The following is a 22,790-nucleotide window of genomic DNA, read 5'->3' on the forward strand; positions in this document are numbered from 1 at the left end:
CCCAGTTGGGCCGGGGATATTCATCTTCATTGGTGAATTCCATTGGCTCGGGAGCTGGGTGTGTGTGTGCCGTCTTCATCAATAGCATTCATAATACGTAAGGCCCCATCCTCATAAACACGCAGTCGCCTGTACGGCGTCAACTCGAAAGACCTGCACATGGCCTCTTCGGAGGCCACATGCCATTACTGTTATTGCTTTCGTCGAATCAGAAAGTTCCTTACTAACATTCCATTCAGTACCCCATTCAACTTAAAAATGCTGGTGAAGTCCAAGAACAAATAAACATTATGCTGGATTACGGAATAATTGAACCATCTTGTAGCTATGGTATTGAACCTTTAATTATTGTTGCCAAGTAGGATGTGATCTATTGAGAGATGTAAGTTAATAAGGGCAAAATTGATTCAGTTTGAGTGACAGAGTGCTACTCAGAGTTCCATTTTCATCATCTGCAGAGGCGGGAAATATGTCTAAGTTATCTTTTGTATCAGGGGTATTTCACTATTGTGAACCGTATCGGGGAGTGTGCATATTGTTAAAAGATCAGGAAGGGGATATTGTCGGTATTTGTAGTATTATATATGTAAAGAAGTACTTCACGGGAGATTTGTTGAGATAAGATTAAGATGATTAATTTTTGTAAGAAACTGGAAAAATAAAACTAACATCTGCGAATTTGTGTGTGAACCAAGTGTCGTATTGGTGTATTGGAAGAATAAGTGCTACATTGTCATGTTCTGTGTGACAAAACTGAGAACAGGACATTGGACAGTTATATGCGATAACAATATGCGAGAAAAGTTCTCATATAAGTGATATTTCACAAAAAGTTTTGATATGTTAAAAAAAGGAGAAGAATGTTGTATATTGATTGAAAATTATCTGTGTGTGTTAAATTAAGGGCTATGCTCTTGTGTATTGTATGAGAATGGGACACTGGACAGTTATCTGCGATGACAATGTGCGAGAAAAATTCTCATACCTTTGATATTTTATAAAATGTATGGATGTTGAAAAAGAAAATTATTGTTTTATACTCATTTAAAGTGTTCATATGTGTCAGTGTTATATATATATATTATGTTGTTCATAAATCAATCGATTCTTTGTTCTTCGATTTATTTATGAGGGAGGCGAATTGTAACGGTTCAAATCCCGTTACAAGATGATATCTGTATTTTATTATTGTATGATTTTATCTGTATTATTATTATTATTATTATCATTATTATTATTATGTCAGTATTATTATTATGTCATCTGTGATATTGTTACTATTATTGTAATTATCAGTCTTATTTAATTCGATTTTGCAATTGCCTGTTGCTTGCAAGATTGTACTTAGATGTATGCATATATACGTATGTGTAGTATAACACTCAATACCTGTACAGTGAGAATTGTTGTATATATCAGAGATTGGGTGTGACGTTGGGACATTGTGCAAGATTAGTGGCGATTCTGCCAAGTCATCGCCGCGCCATGGCTATGTCATTGTATTTATTTAGATATGCGCTCAGCGAGTCGGCCGCCGCAGGGCTATTTCACCACTGTATGTAATATTTGCCGCGTTGTGGGAGTATGTCATTGTTATTTTTGGAGATTACGTAGCGGTGTCAACCAACGTCTATATAAGGTGAGTGCATATTGTAGCGTCAGTCATTAGTTATACGGATGCAGTACAGTGAAGTAGTCTACTAGATCAAGAGGCCTTAGTTGGTCAGTCAACCAGTGTGAACGAGAGATGGTGAAGACTCAGTGAGCCATTATTGGTCATTGAGAGAGTGAGACCAAATGGTTGGTCCGTCACTTAGTGGAAGACACGGACGCAAGGGCTTACCATGAAGTCAGAGAGGGCAACCCAGGACCTACCAAGAGGTAATACCATATTGACTTACAAAGAAGTCAGATGAGATGGAGAAGAAGCAGTCACAAGGATGTATCACCAAGTTAGGCGTGACACATCTACAGTAAACACCAGATCAAAGGAATACGTCGTAATTACACTAAAAGTGTTGAAGGTACAGTCAAGTGAATACGTGAGGGAAATATTTCGTATAAATTGTTAAATGTCCGGTCAAGAAGAATTCCAAATTCATGCCTAGTTTCTTTCAGTTGCAATGTCATAATTTCACATTCTCATCTGTTTTATTGCAACATGACTCACTATTTTTTGATATATTATTTAAAGAATATATATTGTTCTATCAAACGAATTCATAGTTTTATTTCAATGAAAGTAAAATATCTTAACCTCAAAATTAATGGGGAAACCGAACGCCAATCTCCTTTTCCCAGAACTTATATGGTATGTTGTCAAAAGTAAGCTTATTACCCCACACCCTAGAGATAGTCAAGAGTCTCATTCTATTATTGCTGTACTGAGTGACAGCTGGCGCCCTTCAAATAACGTATGTGTAAGTAAGCAGGTAACAAGTAAGTGTGAGTACAAGGTTCGACGAGTGTGTATTTTATATAATGAATATTAATTTTCAGATTTTCCATTTTAAATGCAGATAGTAAGATTTTTAAGTTAAATGCAGATTTATGTGTTTCAAAAGTTAGTCAGCTACTCAGGAACACATCTCAATACCCATATAATTCGCTCATTTAAGTGCCTAATAGAAACTATATTGCGTGCTATGGTATTTCGGATGAACCCTTCCCTTTTTTAAATTGTATTATATTCTTACCCGAATATCATTAACTCCTAACATGTCCAGTCGCATCCTCTTTGATGCCTCAGCCATTAGCCCACGAATACTGATAATTCCATTTCGTTCGCAAAAGTTCTTACGAAGGAGTCTCTCGCCTGTCAGATGGAAGTGGCATTCCGTCACTCCCGTAGGTCCGAGACTGGTTTGAAATATTCTGAGCTCCGTAAATTGTGCGAAGCTGGATGCTAACCTACTTACTCAGGCTCTCAGTAAACATCACTCCTCTAACAGGTTAGGGACCACAGTGGATTGTAGAGTCTTAGTCGCATGAGTACAACTAGGGCCAAGACTAAAAATATGTCCGAGATGCTCACTCCTATTCCATAGCAACTAGAGGAGAACGCAACTCGGCAGGCGGTTTCGTTGCGCAGAGTATGAGGTGCAGTGATGCCAATTTGGCTACTCATAACAGCATGAATGTGTAAACATATTTTCATCCAGTTATATCTTTAATTCCAAAGCGATGACCTATATTTTTGTGGGCTTAAAAGTTTCCTGAAAGTCCAAATTAATTTTTAAAATCAAACCCCGAGAAAGTGATGAGGGAAATTTCCGAGATATTATAGAAGGTAAATGGAAGTTGAGAGAAATGAAATACGAAGTGCACAGAGCGTAACAGCACGAAAATGTAAAGATTTTTTCATCCAGTTATATCTTGAATTCCAAAGCGATGACCTATGTTTTCTGTGGGCTTAAAAGTTCCCTGAAAGTCAATAATTTTTTACATCAAACCCCGAGAAAGTGTTGAGGAAAATTTTCGAGATATTAAGGAAGGTAAATGAGCGGGCCAGTTTCAATGCCGTAGGATATTCGCCGTTTTTTGTACATATCTAATATTGTTGTACGTAGAATATTTTTATTGAAATCATCGGGTCCGTCACTGGCTTCTTCCTCTTAGGGTTTTTCTCTGGCGACCTGAACACTGCATTATTTTCGTAGCTTGTTTTATCCCCTGTACTGTTCGCAGGCCCATACCACACGCGAATGCAGATTTCTTTTGAAGCGTGGCAACATGGCGGTCCTCACCTTCTCCGCCTATGAATGCCTGCTGCTGCATGCTTACAAAATACAAATGCACTCCAGATACTATGTCCCTCGTCTGTCGACGGAGTACTTATCTTTGTGCTCTTCGTGGATCTATCTTACACACGCAAATAGTTCCCTAAATTTGTTGATTATGATATTTACAAATAAAACTCGAAACATTCACTCGTGACCCGTACAAACAGGCACCTTTTACTAAAATGATTCTATTGGCTCAGCGGAAAACACGTCATACTACAAAGCGCGCGAATGTTACTGCGCAACCCTCTTGAAACCGCCTTCCCGGCTGCGTTCTACTCTAGTAAGCCTATGCTGACTCTCAACACCACTTTCTTCTCAGCCGTTGCCCATGGCTCACGAACTAGGACGTAGCTACAGTCGTCGTCGCATTGGCTGCAACACGTATCCCGGTAAACATATTCTTCAGCAGTTCACATTTTCACATCCACAATGCTTTGTGAATCTGTTTCATGTGATTTAGTAGCCCCATCTTGGTATGAAACATACTGTACGTCCACACAGATCACATGGACTGGCTTCGCGAGGGCGGGACTGAGGTAAACGGAGCGTCCGTGCTTGTCGCTTATCCTCTTCACGTCGTCCTCGTCGTCGTGTACGATATAGGATTCTCAGCAAGCGTATCCCAGGGCTGCGTGTTAATTCCATCTCTCTTCATAATATGCTTTAGCTGATCCTTGAAACGCCTCAAAGGGGCTCCATGAAGTCTTGTGCCGAAGCAGAGTTCACCATACAGGAATTGACGAGGAATCCTGGTTTCATTCATGCGACGGACGTGTCCTATCCATCTGGAACGGCGGCCAATGATGGCAGGCGATAGCCTCAATGCTCTTTCTCAAGAACTACAAGGTTGGTGACACGGTTGGTGACACGGTCTTAAACTTAGTTTTAGCAGTTGGAAGTCGCATCCTCTTTGATGCCTCAGCTTCGCACAATTTACGGAGCTCAGAATATTTCAAGCCAGTCTCGGACCTACGGGAGTGACGGAATCCCACTTCCATCTGACAGGCGAGAGACTCCTTCGTAACAACGTTTGCGAACGAAATGGAATTATCAGTAATCGTGGGCTAATGGAAGAAAGTAGCTTTCTGATATCCTGACGGCAGAGGGTCCAAATAGCTACAACAACCCAGGTGTATAGAATAATAATAATGAAAACATTCAATCCCTTTAGACCTTTTCAATCGTGAAATTGCCAGCGTTTCGCCCCATTGTAGTGGTGGGCTCATCAGTTGGATTGCCACACCTTTCCAAGACGCTGGCGGCTAGTGCGCCGTTGAGACACTGGCTACTATACTACTCAGACGGTGACGCCGTCTCTCAGACCAGGAGATTTGTTACGGTGAAGGAGATGTGCGGAGAAGGTGAGAAGGTTGGCGGCCATGGCCTATACTAGGAACTGTCTCGGCATTCGCCTTAGTGCAGGAGAATAGGAAACCATGTAAAATCATCCTCAGAACAGGCGACGGTGGGGACCAGACCCTCTCCATCTGCCTAATACAGAGACGTAGAGCCACAGCAGAGCCTGACCACCCTTCCACCACTACAAGTCTCCTACGTAGGACAATGCAGTGACGGTAATAATAATAATAATAATAATAATAATAATAATAATAATAATAATAATGTTCTGCTCCTTGGCTGAATAGTTCGCATAGTAGCCTCTGGTTCACAGAGCCCCAGTTTCGATTTTCGGCTCGTCTGGTGAAGTCCTCTAGCTCCGGGAGTATTTGTGTTCATCTTTTTTTTTAAATACGCGTCTTCTTTTACATACATCACACTACCAACCACTGCAGAAACATACAGTAATAATGTTATTGGTTTTACGTGGTTTTCCGTCCCACTAACTATTTTAATGGTTTTCGGAGATGCCGTTGTGCTGGAATGTTTTCCGCAGGAGTTTTTTTTACTTGCTGGTAAATCTACCGACATGAGGATAACACATTTGAGTACCTTCAATTACCACCAGACTGAGTCGGGATTAAACCCATTACCTTCAGCTCAGAAGGATTTAAGCTTTACCGTATGAGTTACTCAGCCCGGCAAAAAACACGCAAGAGTGAATACTCGCATAGAGTTGACATCAGGAAGTGCATCCGCTCGTAAAAATTGGCTTAGTCCTCATTAATGTCGACCCTAGAACCAAGGCTAAGGTTAATAATATTGGTTTCACGCCACACTAACTACTTTTACGGTTTTCGGAGATGCCGAGGTGCCGGAAGTTGGTTACGCAGGAGTTCATTTACGTGCCAGTAAATCTACTAACTCGAGACGGGCGTATTTGATCACCCTTATATATCACCAGACTGACCTGGAATCGAATCCACCACCTAGAGCTCAGAAGGCCAGCGCTATTACTATCTGAAGTGGTTAGTCTGACAGTAGTGACGATTGGAAATTAGAAGTTGGGGCCAAAACAATTTTCAGAGAACCAAAAGTACCCGGATTTGTTAATAATAAAAAGAAGGATCGCATTAGCTGATAAAACAAAACAGGGCTTGTAAAAATTGTTTTTTAAAAGTAATCCCTACTTTCAGGCAGTTAAAATGGAATAAAATTGTAATGTTTCTCCAGAAAATGGGGGGTGGGGGCACTGCCACTGACCCTGGATATAATTTTATGGTCTTTGATGTCCAGTATTTTCGTGATGTTTAACAGTGATATATGTGTTTGTGATTAAACAGAGCGGAACGAGGTAGGGAATTGTCATAAGCGATGTACAAGAACTCGACATTATCTTCGCATTACGCGTACCACGGTTAAAAAAAAATTGCTATTTATTCGGGGCGTGGACCTAAGAAGATCTTTTGCTTCTACTTTGCACCATATATTATGAACCTGCGTGTATTTGGAAATGGCGGAAGGGTAAAGTGTACAATGTGAGGAAAGAAATATTAAGGACGACACAAACACCCAGTCCCCTGATCCGGCCGGGAATCGAACCCGGGGCCGCCGGGTGAGAGGCGGGCGCGTTGGCCCCTACACCGCGGGGCCGGACCCGTACCACGGTTACTAGACTCCACTTTCAGTTGGTGATTGGGGATTAAAAGTGCGGGGACAAACAATATACATACAACAAACAGTACCGGTTTGTGGGATATAGCAGACGGGGGTGGGGGGTGGGGGATTATATACAGATGGTGGTGGTGATTATTGTTTTAAGAGGAAGTACAACTAGGCAACCATCCTCTATATAACACTAATCAGAGGGAAAAAATGGAAGGGATCCGACACTTCGAAAAATGAAGATATCGGCCAAAGGAAGACAAGGGCCACGAAGGGCGTGAAAATGAAAGACTCCCTAGCCCTCGGAAACCTAATAGCGTCGGGGTCGGAAAAGAACAAGAGTTGACCAAGGGAGGTCGGACAGGATAGATTAAAGTGAGGAGCCTGGCAGGAGTAAGTGGAAGCAATGCCAGGACTCAGTTGAGGGCCCCGTGGTCGCCAACCCACGCTCCAAAGTTCAGAGCCCCTGAGGCCCCTTTTAGTCGCCTCTTACGAAAGGCAGGGGATACCGTGGGTGTTATTCTGCCGCCCCCACTCACAGGGGGAAGGGGATTATATACATCAATACTGAAGAAACAAGCTACACGATGGTAAGTTTTTGATGCTCCCTGAGCGAATTTAGACAGAGAGGTAAAGGTAATAATAGTTTTTAGTCCGCCTCTGTGGTGTAGTGGTTAGTGTGATTAGCTGCCATACCCGGAGGCCCGGGTTCGATTCCCGGCTCTGCCACGAAATTTGAAAAGTGGTACGAGGGCTGGAACGGGATCCGTTAGCCTCGGGAGGTCAACTGAGTAGAGGTGGGTTCGATTCCCACCTCAGCCATCCTGGAAGTGGCTTTCCGTGGTTTCCCACTTCTCCTCCAGGCAAATGCCGGGATGGTACCTAACTTGAGGCCACGGCCGCTTCCTAGCCTCTTCCCTGTCTATCCATTCCAATCTTCCCATCCCCCACCAAGGCCCCCGTTCAGTATAGCAGGTGAGGCCGCCTGGGCGAGGTACTAGTCATCCTCCCCAGTTGTATCCCCGACCCAATGTCTCACGCTCCAGGACACTGCTCTTGAGGCGGTAGAGGTGGGATCCCTCGCTTAGTCCGAGGGAAAAACCAACCCTGGAGGGTAAACAGATTAAGAAAGAAGAAGGAAGAAATAATAGTTTTTAAAAGATTTTGGTCCAATACTACACAATAGAACTTTCACCAAAGGAACAATATAACGCATTTATTACAATTAAATAGAAGTACGGCGTGATTATACAATTCAAATCGTTTAGTATCTGACTACACACAAAGAAACGATCAGACACTGAAGAGAATGCCACACTGACGAATGCGCGCGGCAAGCGGGTGAATCATACCTGTGTCCATGACCTTGGCAATACACCCACGCTACCCACTACCAGCTATGGTGCTATACAAATTGTTTAGCCAAGACGAACGACATTTTGTGCGTATGTCCGCTAGTAATTTTGTTAATAATTAAAGAAAATAAAGGAAAGAATTAGTTGATAAGACAACAGGGCTTGTACAATTTTTTTTAGAAATAATTCCTACTTCCAGGCGGAAAAAATGCGAGCGATCGCCGCCACTGTCAACTTCCATGGTTCACTACTTGGGTTGGTGCCGAAGACCTAGCTCATAGGCCCTTTTAAAACCCGCGAGTGGTCGCTATATGAGATTTTCTCTCACATAATTTTTTATTGTGATATTACTTCACAGTGATGAAAGGGAGGTGATTGTTCCCTCTTCTAGCTGAGTTTATAACTGTCGTGAGTAGAGCGATTCACATTTTAAGGGTAAGCACCCCCTCCCCTAGTCAGAACAAAGGTTCCTATGTGTCCGTGCGCGCTGCGTGAGAGTTTCTCGCATCGCGCGACCAATGGAGTTGTTGTTATGTTGAAGTGGAGCGGGAAACTTGCTCCTGTTGTACGCGTTAGTATTGCATTACGAGCACTTCTTGTTTTTGAAAATGTTATTGTGTTCAGAAACCTTGCTTTGTACGTAAATATTACTAGATATAATGCATGCATGAGATTTTATTTTTACAACTTCAAGACGGAAGATATTTTTTTGTACATTGCATATGTTGTTTTAAGTAGTAATTTGTGTCTTTAATGAACAACTAATCATTTCATTTTTATCTAAAGTAATTCCAGTTCCATGGCTAAATGGTTAGCGTGCTGGCCTTTGGTCACAGGGGTCCCGGGTTCGATTCCTGGCAGGGTCAGGAATTTTAACCTTAATTGGTAAATTTCGCTGGCGCGGGGCTGGGTGTATGTGTCATCTTCATCATCACTTCATCCGCATCACGACGCACAGGTCGCCTACGGGTGTCAAATCGAAAGACCTGCATATGGCGAGCCAAACATGTCCTCGGACACTTCCGGCACTAAAAGCCATACGCCATTTCGTTTCATTTATCTAAAATATATAATGTAGAACTTGCGTTACATTTCAGTAGCAAATTTCAGCCTTACGCCCCACAAAACTGAGAAGTGTCATTTATTTTAATGTGAGAGAAAGTCTCACGCTCGACCACTCACGTTACATTTCAGCTAGCGACCACTCGCGGGTTAAACAACAAACATCATCATCAACATGTACTTGTGTTGCCTTGCTCGGTGTGTGGGATGTGCTTTAGTATCAGCGTTCAGATATTACGTAACTACTCCACTCCTCTGCATACGTCACGCCCGCCATCCATTTCAGAACTCGTCCACTGCGTAGTTCAGTTTGATGCATGAGGAGGAGTGAGTAACGTTCATCTTGTTATCAAGGTCAAGGTTCCGTGTTATAAACTTTAGCGTGAAGATTTTTTATTCTCATGTTGGACTAGCGAGGTTGGCAGCAGTAACTTGGCCTTGCATTACGTCATACGTACTGTAGTGCTTGCACCCAGATCAGCTGAGATTCCGTTTGGTGAGTAACACATCTAGTCAAATTGAATAGAAACCACGGTTTACAATGTCTACTGCTTGATAGGGACAATCTAAACAGAAACACGACTCAGTTCCTAAGCACAGTTTATAAGAGGGTCTATAAATTACAACTTGAAACATAAAGACTGAAACAGCACGTTAATCTGTTCTGTACAAAGATCAATTATAGAAGCACTTAGAACTCGGCGCAGACGAGTGAATTCACGTTTCATGCACAAATGTCAGGCCCGTAGCCAATATTTCTTTCCGGAAGTGGTTTAAAATCGAGTATTATTGTTTGGCTTGTTGCTAGCATCTATCTATATAAACAAAGTTGTATTGTTCCGGTGTCTGTGATTTCGTTTATTTTGCCATATATCCATTTTAGGTGAACTCAAGACCGTATCAGTGGTTTTTAGCTTTCGTGTCTGTTTGTCAGTTTGTTTGTTCCACCATTATGGAGAAACAGCTGGGTAGATTTCGACCAAACTTCATATTTAGAGTAGGCCTAGGCCCTATACTAATCGAGGACCGGTTTTTTTATATTTTATTTTTACAATTGACTTTACGTCGCGCCGACATAGATAGGTCATATGGCGACGAAGGGGATCGGAAAGGCCTAGGAGTGGGGAGTAAGCGGCGGTGGCCTTAATTAAGGTACAGCCCCAGAATTTGCCTGGTGTGAAAATGGGAAATCACGGAAAACCATCTTCAGTACTGCCGACAGTGGGGTTCGAACCCACTATCTCCCGGATGCAAGCTCAAAGCCGCGCGCCAACTCGCCCGATCCAGGAGCAGGTTTTCAAGTTTTCATATGCATATGCAGGAGAGTAACGTTAGGGCCTGCAGTGCCTGCAATACAGGCGGGCCCGTACCTCCGAAGGTCGCCACAGACTCCTCACAAAAATAACACTCAGGGCGGTTTCGTAAAATCAGTAAAATAATTATTTGTTTACAATTTTTTTCTGTAGGGGAATTGCCACTCGGTTGTATCTAGCAGCAGTTTGTTGTGCTGAGTGTAGCACAACACAGCTGTAAACACAGCCGTCTCTCGCAATACCGCGACACGTTCCTCACGAAAATCCTGCATGCACCAAATTATTTAAAAATAATTATACCAATGAAAATAAATATCAAAATCCCACGTTTTAATTAGAAAATTGTTCTCTTGACCTGTAGTACATCTGAGATCGTATTATGCACAAATTTTGCTTAACATTTAACTTCTGTTACACACTATTCGACAACGGTCCCAGAAAATTGGTGCAGTAACAATCAGACAACCCAGTTTCGAACGAATTCTCTTTGCGCGAAGTTAATAATAGACTAGGCTTATTAGTTGTGCATTTTTAATATTTTTAAACTATATTTGAACAGTTTCTTATTTAATTTTGTTCGTAAATTTTTCTGCGCTCTAATCGAATAAATTATAATAACTGGGACCGCTATCCCCTATAGAGTATAGTTCTGTAGTTACTGAAGAATAAAACCAATTAAAGTCAACAAGAATCTTCCTCGTTCAAACATCGTCAAGTTCGTCAACAGGTGGAAAAAGCACGAATTAATGATGGCCAAGAAGAAAATGAGACAACTGCAGTCCTCGGCAGTTGGAATAAATGCTGCTAGTCACACGGTCTACATAAATGATAAATTCACTCCTAAAACTATTCTTCTTGCTAGTGCTTTACGTCGCACTGACACAGATAGATCTTATGGTGACGATGGGACAGGAAAGGCCTAGGAATGGAAAGGAATCGGCCGTGGCCTTAATTAAGGTACAGCCCCAGCATTTTCCTGGTGTGAAAATGGGAAACCACGGAAAACCATTTTCAGGGCTGCCGACAGTGGAGTTCGAACCCAGTATCTCTCAGCTGCGCGCTCCAAACCGCACGGCCAACTCGGCCGGTAGTCCTGAAGCTGAAGGGCTACTGAAGAGAGCTAAAGACCTGAGGATAAAGGGGTATGGTATTATTCGTGATCGTGGACAGAGCCTCATCAATGTCCTTCTCCCCAAACACCGGGATACAACTAGGAAGTTCTAAGGATTCCTTACGTTTGGCAATATCTGCCACAACCGTGCCTCTAGATTCGACCTTCCTAATTAGAAGCTCATAAATAATTTCTCCTTGCGCAAGTACCCGGGTGCAAGGACTTCACGAGGACCAGGCATGTTGATAGGAAAACTAACAAATTTTGAAAATTTCCAGAAACCAAGAACATTTTTAGAGTCTGAAACGATATCAATGTTTAGCCGTCAAAAGGGGCTTTATTCACACCCATTCAACCACGCCCTGCTACCACTTGTTACCGTGTTTTTGTGGATCATAGAGGTGAAAGAAGGTGCGGGCATGAATGGATCTATGTGAGGCAATCAGAAGATAAATTTAAAATTTAAAAATCAGAGCTATATTTCTTTTCTGTTTTTTTTTCAAACGCCGAATTTTAACAAAACACAGAACAAGATTTCAGGAAGGTACAGAAATAGCTCGTTAGCTAAGGTACAAAGTAGGAGAAATCAGAAAATCAAAAAATTTTGTCAAATTTTACAAATGTTACTTGAGCACTATTGCTCCATCCACTCAATAGTCAAGGAGACAGGTCTCCCAATTTCATTTACGACGTACAATCTTTCAAGAGCCCCCTTTTGCTCCACACAATTATCTAGGAGGCCACAACGTTACCGCCTTCCAAAAGGCACCATCAATATTTACACTAACACCTCTACAAGAATAGATACAGCTTTTATGCTCTTTGAATTTATCTAGGAGACTGCGCTCCGAACCTTATACCCTTACTGCCTTCTAAAGGCAACCTTCAACTTTTATATTTACAACCAGAGCATCTTTGCTCACTAAAATTTACACTTTCCAGGACTCTCGAGCCAAAACCTACATTTTACAATTCAAACAGTATGCACCGTCTTAAACACTCAACAGTCTAACCTCTTAACATAAATGATTGAATTTTACAGGAGTATCGAATACCCATTCTACCAGGCCTTTGTGGGAAAAAAAAATAAAAATAAAATAAACACAGGTTAAAGTTAATGGTCCAAAAATCAAAATGATGCAGAGGCAGACACTTCTCCTTTAAATTTGCACAAAAAGGATTAAAACCCTATTTGGGCTTCAGACCCGAAGTTACAGAGGCTAAGCCTATACTACTGAAGTGACTAGACGGACAAAATTTAATTTACAAAAGCTACAGACAGAAAACGGTTACAGAAACATAGTCACCTCAAATTCAAGTTGATAGGGAACTCGAGGGGGTGTCACACTATCTATTCCCGAATTTCGGCTAAGTTTCTAGGTTAGTTTTGTGATTTACATTGGAAGATGAATTTTACATTATTTAAAGATTGGAAATTTAAGGTTATTAAGGTTATTAAAAATTGGAAACCTTCCTCTCGAGCTGGCTCGCAGAGTCTATCACATAGTTATTAAATGGCTTTCATTACCTTAATCAGGTGGTATACTCGATGATGGGCGACACCCCCCGCCTCCTCTATTAACACACACTCAGTAGACTGGACGATCAGTAAGACAAGGTGGCTCGAAAAAGTGCCAGCTTTTATACCCGAGATGAAGGTTCTAGAGAGCTCTGGGCTAAAGCCCGATACACCTCCAAATTTTATTGGATAATCAAAACGATACAAGACGGCTCCTATTGGCTAAAAATTAAACATACCAAATTTTCTATTGGCGGGAGGAGATCGAAGTATTTACAACTTTACCATGCCAAAAACAAAGGATAATCAACTCAGTGTAGTAAACTTTAAAATAAAAACATATACTTTGGGATTTTAATAGTTCCTCTTCACACTAGAGGGCATAACATAACTTGTAGTAGAGACATCTGTAGAGAAAAGTCCAAACTTCTTGCGCTAGTTATTGCAAGTTTTATATTGAAGATTGCGTTTTTCAAGGCGCTTCATTTGAATGAACGGGGCATGGTGTACCTCGCGGTACTGTTATTATTGTTAGTAGTAGTGGTTGTATTAACATTATTATTACAATAATGGATAAAATTCCATCACAAATCTACAGTCATCGGAACTTCAAAGGATGACTTTACATTCCAATGTAAATTACACAAAATATTTGAATAGAATATGCGATTATAATAAAAGACTCAAGTGGTTTTAGAAGAGTGTACACGCAGCACTAGATGTGGTCTGAGACAAATATAACAAGAAGTATAGCACTCGACCTCGTGGTTGAGACACAGCTTAAAAGCATGGGCGCCCGCAAGGGTGGGCAAGGGGGGGGGGGCACGCCCCCCCTGGAATTCTAAAGATGTTGATGTTCAATTGTTTAATATCATACCAGATTAGTTCATAAACTGAAATTACTGAAAGTCATCTAGCATATGTTATAACTGGAAGTTTCTGTAAACAATTTAATGTTGCTGACGTTATATTGGTTTTTATATTCAAGAAAATTGTTAATGGGCACCCCCCCCCCCTCCTGGAAAAGACCCTGCGGGCGCCCATGCTTAAAAGTTTTGCTGATTCGTCAGAAGTAAAATATCATAGAACACTTATTGACTTAGTTAAAAATACTGTTTGAAAATATTTGGCAGATAGAGAACATTCCGAAGGAATGGAAGACAACATTAATACACCCACTGCACAAAAAAGGGGATAGGACAAAAAGTAATAATTACAGAGGAATATGGTCACCACCAGTCGCCATTAAGATCTTATTCAAGGCACTGCAAAACAGTATTTAATTTAGGGGATTATTGGCAAAGAATTTGGTGAATACCAGGCAGGTTTCCGGAAAGAGAGGCCACGCAGAGAACAATTTTTTAATGTATTCTATAATTAAACTGCGCGTACTCAGTGCCAATAACTTATTGCTTGTATTCGTTGACTTTACAAAGGCGTATGATTCCATAGATAGAACAACATTGATAAGCACATTAGCGGAATTTTGAGTTGATGAGAAAACTAAGAATTTAATAAAGGAAAACATCACTGGCACTACATCACAAGTAGAGTTTATGGATTTGTTGTCAGGACCGTTTGAGACTGAAACAACTGTCCGACGAGGGAACGGAATTTCACCACTCCTATTCAATGTTGTATTCGAAAACGTGGTCAGGGAGGAGGAAGAGTATGACAGAATTAGGAGTGTAGAATGTTAATGGGGAGGTCTGGGACAAAAATAGGTTGCCTAGCATTCGTGATATGGCAGACGACACAGAAACAGCTAAGGTACAAACTGAAACGCTTAGAGAGATTGCTCTAAAGACGGGACTTCAAATATCGCACGAAAAATTACAACTAATTATACAGGATAGAAATGACCTAACACAGAATATAGTCAATATATAACAATTAACAGAGTACAGAAATTTAAATATCTAGAGGAGTGGATAACTCCGACAGGGTGACCAGGAATAGCGTTACAGGAAAGGGCAAGAAAGATAGAAACAGCATATCAGCTACACCGCAATCACTGCAAAAATCAGACATTAGAACACAAATTTCGACTGCGACCAAATGCGAAATTTTACCAAGAGAAAATCAACACATCATTTAAAAAGAGATAAGACTTTCTTTCTGCGACACATATAAAGATTGCCATCAGAGAGAACAGTTAAGCGAATTCTACAATATACGGAAAGCAGTAAGACACAAATTATTGGTTAGTTATAATGTTCAGTATATTATGTTTATGCAGGTGCATAATTATATGGTTTGGCATAATAGCAGGCTTCATAGCCTGAGCCCCGCCATGTACAGAAAGACATAAATAAATAAATGAGTCAAGGAAGACGGGGAGGATAAGAACATATCACAGAATGCAGTATACACTGACTTAGCAAATGTCATGGTATAGTCACTTAATAGCATGTGGGGCCTCCTCTGGCCCTGCGAACTGCAGTGAGACGCCGTGGAAGTGAGTCGACAAGTCCCTGGTAGTCCTCTGGACGCAGCTGACACCAAATCGTTTGCAGAGCGGCCGCCAATGCTGGTCTGTTCGTGGGTGCAGGAGCCATGGCACGCAGCCTGCGTTCCAAGACATCCCAGATATGCTCGATAGGGTTCATATCGGGGCTCCTGGGTGGCCATGGCAGTCGTTGGACCTCCGCTGCATGTTCCTGGAACCATTCCCGGGCGACGTGGGAGCGATGTGGCGGCGCGTTATCATCTTGAAACACCGCAGAACCGTCAGGGCGCTGGAAGGCCAAAAATGGATGGAGATGGTCTCCGAGCAGCTCAACATACCGCGTACCATTCAAAGTATCTTCCAGAACAACTAGGGGGCCCATTCCATACCAGGAAAATGCACCCCAGACCATAACAGAGACACCAGCGCCCTGGACCACACCTTCGAGGCAGGCGGGATCCATCGCTTCATGTGGTCTGCGCCATACACGGTGCCTCCCATCGGCATGGTGCAGTTGAAATCGTGATTGGTCCGATCATATCACGTTACGCCATTGTTCCAGTGTTCATCCCTGGCGACTGGCGACAAATGCGCGTCGCTGTGCCCGATGACGTGGGGTTAAAAGTGGCACCCGTGTGCGGCGCCGGCTCCCACACCCCATAGAACCCATGTTCCTACGGATTGTCCACTGGGAGACGTGTCTAGCACGGCCTGTGTTGAATTGAGCCGTGATTTGTTGCACGGTTGCCCGTCTGTAACTATTGACAATCCGCCTCAGAAGTCGCCGGTCACGGTCATCGAGGGTGGCTAGATGGCCGGTCGATCGTCTGTTGTGGACGGTGATACCCGCATTCAACCATTCACGATGCACCCTGGACACGGTTGGTCGTATGAAGCCGAATTCCCGCACCACTTCCGAAATCGCAGTTCCCATCCGTCGGGCACCGACCACCATACCCCGTTCGAACGGTGTCAACTCACGACGATGTTACATGTTACACCTGTCACATGCACAGCCACTGCTCACAAGGTCTCCTATACAACTGCCGCTGGCACAGGGGCGTGTGGTGCACAGACAACACATCTGCGCATCAGTGCTCCGCTATCCCGTGACATTTGCTCAGTGTATAATAGACATTATTATAGGGTGGCCATCAATAAAATTAGGCGATCCCGAGATCAAACGATGAAGCAAGATCATAAGAATAGGAAACGAACCGGAAAAACACCGTGTCGCAAGAACGTAAAGAAGCCCATTCTGAAAGAAGAACCAGAAATGTTAACGCGGTACACAGTAAAACCTAATAGCAAAAAGAGAAAAAATAAATAAAAAATTGCATCTTGCCATTATGAAATTCCCGAAATATCTTTGACGATTTCCTATTTTCCCTATATTTATTGTGTCTTTTGATGTTGTAATTTTATTTAATGTACGATTTCAATACTTCTCATTACTTAACTTCTATGTTTTTAATTACTTGATATTTTACTTTAAGTCTTAAATTTAACTTAATATTAATTTAGTTTGTTTTTGTTGATATTCATTCCTAATTCTGTTAACTTATTTTAATTTTTAATCGTTTCAATTATTTTACGAGTATGTATGTATGTATGTATGTATGTATGTATGTATGTATGTATGTATGTATGTATGTATGTATGTATGTATGTATGTATGTATGTATGTATGTATGTATGTATGTATGTATGTATGTATGTATGTATGTATGTATGTATGTATGTATGTATGTATGTATGTATGTATGTATGTATGTATGTATGTATGTATGTATGTATGTATGTATGTATGTATGTATGTATGTATGTATGTATGTATGTATGTATGTATGTATGTATGTATGTATGTATGTATGTATGTATGTATGTATGTATGTATGTATGTATGTATGTATGTATGTATGTATGTATGTATGTATGTATGTATGTATGTATGTATGTATGTATGTATGTATGTATGTATGTATGTATGTATGTATGTATGTATGTATGTATGTATGTATGTATGTATGTATGTATGTATGTATGTATGTATGTATGTATGTATGTATGTATGTATGTATGTATGTATGTATGTATGTATGTATGTATGTATGTATGTATGTATGTATGTATGTATGTATGTATGTATGTATGTATGTATGTATGTATGTATGTATGTATGTATGTATGTATGTATGTATGTATGTATGTATGTATGTATGTATGTATGTATGTATGTATGTATGTATGTATGTATGTATGTATGTATGTATGTATGTATGTATGTATGTATGTATGTATGTATGTATGTATGTATGTATGTATGTATGTATGTATGTATGTATGTATGTATGTATGTATGTATGTATGTATGTATGTATGTATGTATGTATGTATGTATGTATGTATGTATGTATGTATGTATGTATGTATGTATGTATGTATGTATGTATGTATGTATGTATGTATGTATGTATGTATGTATGTATGTATGTATGTATGTATGTATGTATGTATGTATGTATTGCAATTTATACAATCATGTTGAAATGTTACAGATGTAGGCTATAACTCGTGTTCATTCATTCTTCTTTTCATTTTTGCTTAGTGTTACTTTACAGCCTGATGTGTTCTCAGAATGATTGATGCAGATACCTTTCCGCCAGTGGGAACTGCTCTGTTTATTGTGAGCTGTTTGTTAATTCATTTCCACCTAATGCTAGTTCCCCCTGTGGATCAGTGGTAGAATATCGGCGCCTAGTTCAAAGATCGCGAGTTCAAACCCGGGAGAGGCAGACGGATATTTGAAAGGCGAAGAAAATTCATGCGGCATTCCGTGTCGTATGACGTTGGCATGTAAAAGATCTCTGTGGCACACTTGGCGAAAAATAATTAAAACTCAGTCATTGATTGTCCTAAAGAGATTCGTTTTCCTGCCATCTGGTAGAGTAATACAGAACGTATACAATGACACGCTGGCAGCTTTGATGGCACCGAATCAAAATGTTTGTTCGTAGTAGTTCTGGCCATACTGTACGATTACGATTATTTATTTATTTATTTAATTATTTATTTATTTATTGGTGCCTTTTTCAATGGCGAAGTTTTTGCTCGAGGCCTCCTTTACACTTAACCACATACTCATTAAAAACTAAAATAAGAAAGATAATTAGAGAAAACTAAATACATTATTGGAATTAAAATGAATTTAAAATAAATTACTAACTAAATTAATATTAAAAACTCTTAAAACTAATCCTCAGGGACGCATTCATTCATATTTCAACCTTTCAGTTACCTCTCCTCAGCTGGTAGTCTCGGCATGCGACCTTAAATCTTGATAAAGAGCTATTTCTCTGATGATTATTGTTTATTATTATTATTATTATTATTATTATTATTATTATTATTATTATTATTATTATTATTATTATACTCGAGTTGAGTCTCTATGGACTGCGTGCTAACAACCAATCTCATTTTCAGTGCTTAGTAGGTCTTGTTCCCTGCTGTAATGTCTTAGTTGGCTCCTTTTCCGGCTTCGACGTACTGCCAGTATCTCTTGAGTCATTGATTGTCCTAAAGAGATTCGTTTTCCTGCCATCTGGTAGAGTAATACAGAACGTATACAATGACACGCTGGCAGCTTTGATGGCACCGAATCAAAATGTTTGTTCGTAGTAGTTCTGGCCATACTGTACGATTACGATTATTTATTTATTTATTTAATTATTTATTTATTTATTGGTGCCTTTTTCAATGGCGAAGTTTTTGCTCGAGGCCTCCTTTACACTTAACCACATACTCATTAAAAACTAAAATAAGAAAGATAATTAGAGAAAACTAAATACATTATTGGAATTAAAATGAATTTAAAATAAATTACTAACTAAATTAATATTAAAAACTCTTAAAACTAATCCTCAGGGACGCATTCATTCATATTTCAACCTTTCAGTTACCTCTCCTCAGCTGGTAGTCTCGGCATGCGACCTTAAATCTTGATAAAGAGCTATTTCTCTGATGATTATTGTTTATTATTATTATTATTATTATTATTATTATTATTATTATTATTATTATTATTATTATTATTATTATTATTATACTCGAGTTGAGTCTCTATGGACTGCGTGCTAACAACCAATCTCATTTTCAGTGCTTAGTAGGTCTTGTTCCCTGCTGTAATGTCTTAGTTGGCTCCTTTTCCGGCTTCGACGTACTGCCAGTATCTCTTGAGTCCATCAACCAGCGGTCTTCTGGGTTCTGACTCTGCCATAAAGCCATGATGACTCTCCTCAATTCTCCTGAAGCTATCCCGGTCGTTGATTTTATCCTCCGTAATGCTTCGCACTCTTAGAACCATCTTAACATAGATGCTTTCGGATTCAGAAAATTCCAGAATTTCTTCGTGAGCCACTCGTTATTCATACGGAAAATTTGCTCATAGACCGTCAGTTTTCCCTTTTTAATTGCTGTTGTTATTGGTTCTATCTTGCTGATTACTTCTTTGCTGGACCTTAATCAAACCTGCTCGTCAACCTATCGGTTGTGCAAGATCCTTTGTAGTAGCCTGCGTTCTTTTTTTTTTTTTTTTTTTTTAACTGGTTGACTTGCCCTTTTCAGTTCATGCATAGTCTCCGAAACATACAAAACTTCTGGCATAACAACCGTGCTGTAATGTCTCAGTAAATGAAATGTCGTATGGCTTTTAGTGCTGGGATATCCCAGGACGGGTTCGGCTCGCCAGGTGCACGTCTTTCTATTTGGCTCCTGTAGGCGACCTGCGCGTCGTGATGAGGATGAGATGATGATGAAGACAACACACACACCCAGCCCCCGTGCCATTGGAATTAACCAATTAAGGTTAAAATCCGCGACCCGGCCGGGAATCGAACCCGGGACCCTCTGCACCGAAGGCCAGTACGCTGACCGTTCAGCCAACGAGACGGACAATGTCTTAGTGTGGCTCCTATAGTCAGCATCATACTATCATAGATGTTTTAGTCAGTTGGTGCACCCACTCTAATTTCTATCCAGATATTATTATTATTATTATTATTATTATTATTATTATTATTATTATTATTATTATTATTGTTTTATTATTATTGTACCGGGAGGTACACCCCAACGCCCGCGCATTTAAAGCTTGCGACTAAAAGAACTCCTCTACTGAAGAAACCGTGAACTTGAAACTAGACCTACTTAAAACTTTACTCACAAGATGTCACCACTAATATCTGATGGAATTTTGTTCTTTTGAAGTTTCCTGTACTGTGTGAATTTCTACTTGTTTTGTTAACCATTCATTAAGAAGTTTGGACATTTTTCCATAGATGTCACTGCTAAAAAAAACTATGATCATGCACCCTGGTGCGAAGTGAAAGAACTTTTGATTTAAAGAAGTTTGGCATTCATAAGTTTCTTTTTACTAATTGATGTTCATTTATTTTTGGGTTGGCAAAATTGATCTTTTCTTTCCGACAGTTCTGAAACCAACCAATCAAGAATATCTGTAATTAATTTTCTACCAATCACAGCCTTTTTCTTCTTCTTCTTCTTCGATTTAGTGTGTAACTTTTAAATCACCCAATAAAAATGAGAGGGTGTGGCTAGTTTAATCTTGAATGGTCTCGAACTTTCCCCGAGGGTTTATAAACTGCGGATTTTCACATCTCTGGGCCAATTGATCGTCAGCTTACTAAGTGTGTGTGTCAAGCAGGAGGCGGGAGCCCTCTTTCACCAGGCAGCAGTTCTTCGAAAAGGTAATGGCCACATAACATCTTACCTTCTTGTTAGCTCCGCAGTTTAACCCGAGGGAAAGGTCCGAAACATTAACTATGTAATCTAGTTTTCCTAAATATATAACTTTCAGCCGGCTAATGTAAAACTTCACAAAATCTTTAACTGTAAATCGGGGATAGAGAATGATGTACCCTCTTGAGCTCCCCTTCATATTGGGCTGAGTGACTGCGTTTTGTAAATGGTTTTCTTCCTTTCCGTAATGTTCTAATTTATTCTTATACGAGTCACCTCCATAGTTTTGGAATAGCCCCTGTTTCATCGGCCTAGTGCCCCTTAGGTTTTAAGTGTTAATGTCTAGGAGTGCAAGCATTCGCCTCCTTTCATTTTGTGTTCGGGCCATTTAACTGTTATTTCTTTTTACACGAAGGCCCTATAGGATAGGTACGAGATACCCCTGTTTCAATTTGTAAATTGGGCCATGGAAGGCCAAAAGGTGTAAGATATGTTTGGTAGCCTTGAGTAGTCTTGAGAACTGAGAGAACGTTAGCTATTTTTCAAGTGTTGTAAAAGTGCCTCTGGGAAGCCTGATATTGTAATTGCTGGAGCAAGTGCTCCATGTATTAGGGAATTTCTGCCCTTGAGTAAATTTGTGCTCTTTTGTCAATATGAACTGAGTGCTCAAGAATGGTAAAGCGATGGGCTTGAAGCCCAGATATTTAAACAGTCACTAAATTTTGGATTTTCTTGTCTTGTCTAAAATTTGTCAGTGTACCTGACGTTTCATTGTTATAAAAATGTATTAAGGTGGAATTTAAGGAAATATAACCTTCAGTTTAAGTTTTAAATTATTTTCTTGACATTGTAAGTAGACCCATTCATCTCGGCACCTTCTTTCACCTCTTCTGCTCCACGGGTAACTCCGTAACAATTATTATTATTATTATTATTATTATTATTATTATTATTATTATTATTATTATTATTATTATTATTATTATTATTATTATTATTACACTGAAAAACGTCTTCAGGGCTGCGGACAGTGGGATTCAAATCCACTATCTCCCGAATGCAAGCTGGTAGCTACGTGACTCAAACCGCGTGGCCACTTGCTCAGTAGTACTAGGTCTCAATTTCTTTCTTTACTCAGCTTCCTCTGTTTATATGGAGCAAATCCAATTACGAACTTAACCGAATGCCCTTTTTGCCACGACGCGTAGGAACAATTGATAATACCATCCGAAATCACTAGGAGTCCAATCTTTAACCCTCCAACTCTCCGACTGGTAGTCAAGCCCTTACTCGCCTACGCCATCATGCTTCCTTTGTAATGAACAACACTTCTTAGATAAATGTCTTTTTAAGCAAATTAGTTCAACACGATTGTTAATTCCAGAAATAACGCGTGTAACTGTAATAGATATGCATACCGTGCGGACAAGGGG

At 40.3% G+C, this 22,790-nt stretch overlaps 1 protein-coding gene across 1 annotated transcript in view; it reads left to right on the forward strand.

The window, feature by feature from the left end:
- Positions 1–9,515: 9,515 nt before the first annotated feature.
- The window catches only part of LOC136879403 (probable cytochrome P450 6a13), a 130,934-nt gene continuing 117,659 nt past the window's right edge, over positions 9,516–22,790 (forward strand). Inside the window, exon 1 of the mRNA XM_067153222.2 lies at positions 9,516–9,701. The gene's annotated coding sequence lies outside the window, so the exon portion shown is untranslated. The remainder of the gene's footprint in view (positions 9,702–22,790) is intronic.

Source organism: Anabrus simplex, chromosome 1 (assembly GCF_040414725.1).
Source record: "Anabrus simplex isolate iqAnaSimp1 chromosome 1, ASM4041472v1, whole genome shotgun sequence".
NCBI classification, from domain to species: domain Eukaryota; kingdom Metazoa; phylum Arthropoda; class Insecta; order Orthoptera; family Tettigoniidae; genus Anabrus; species Anabrus simplex.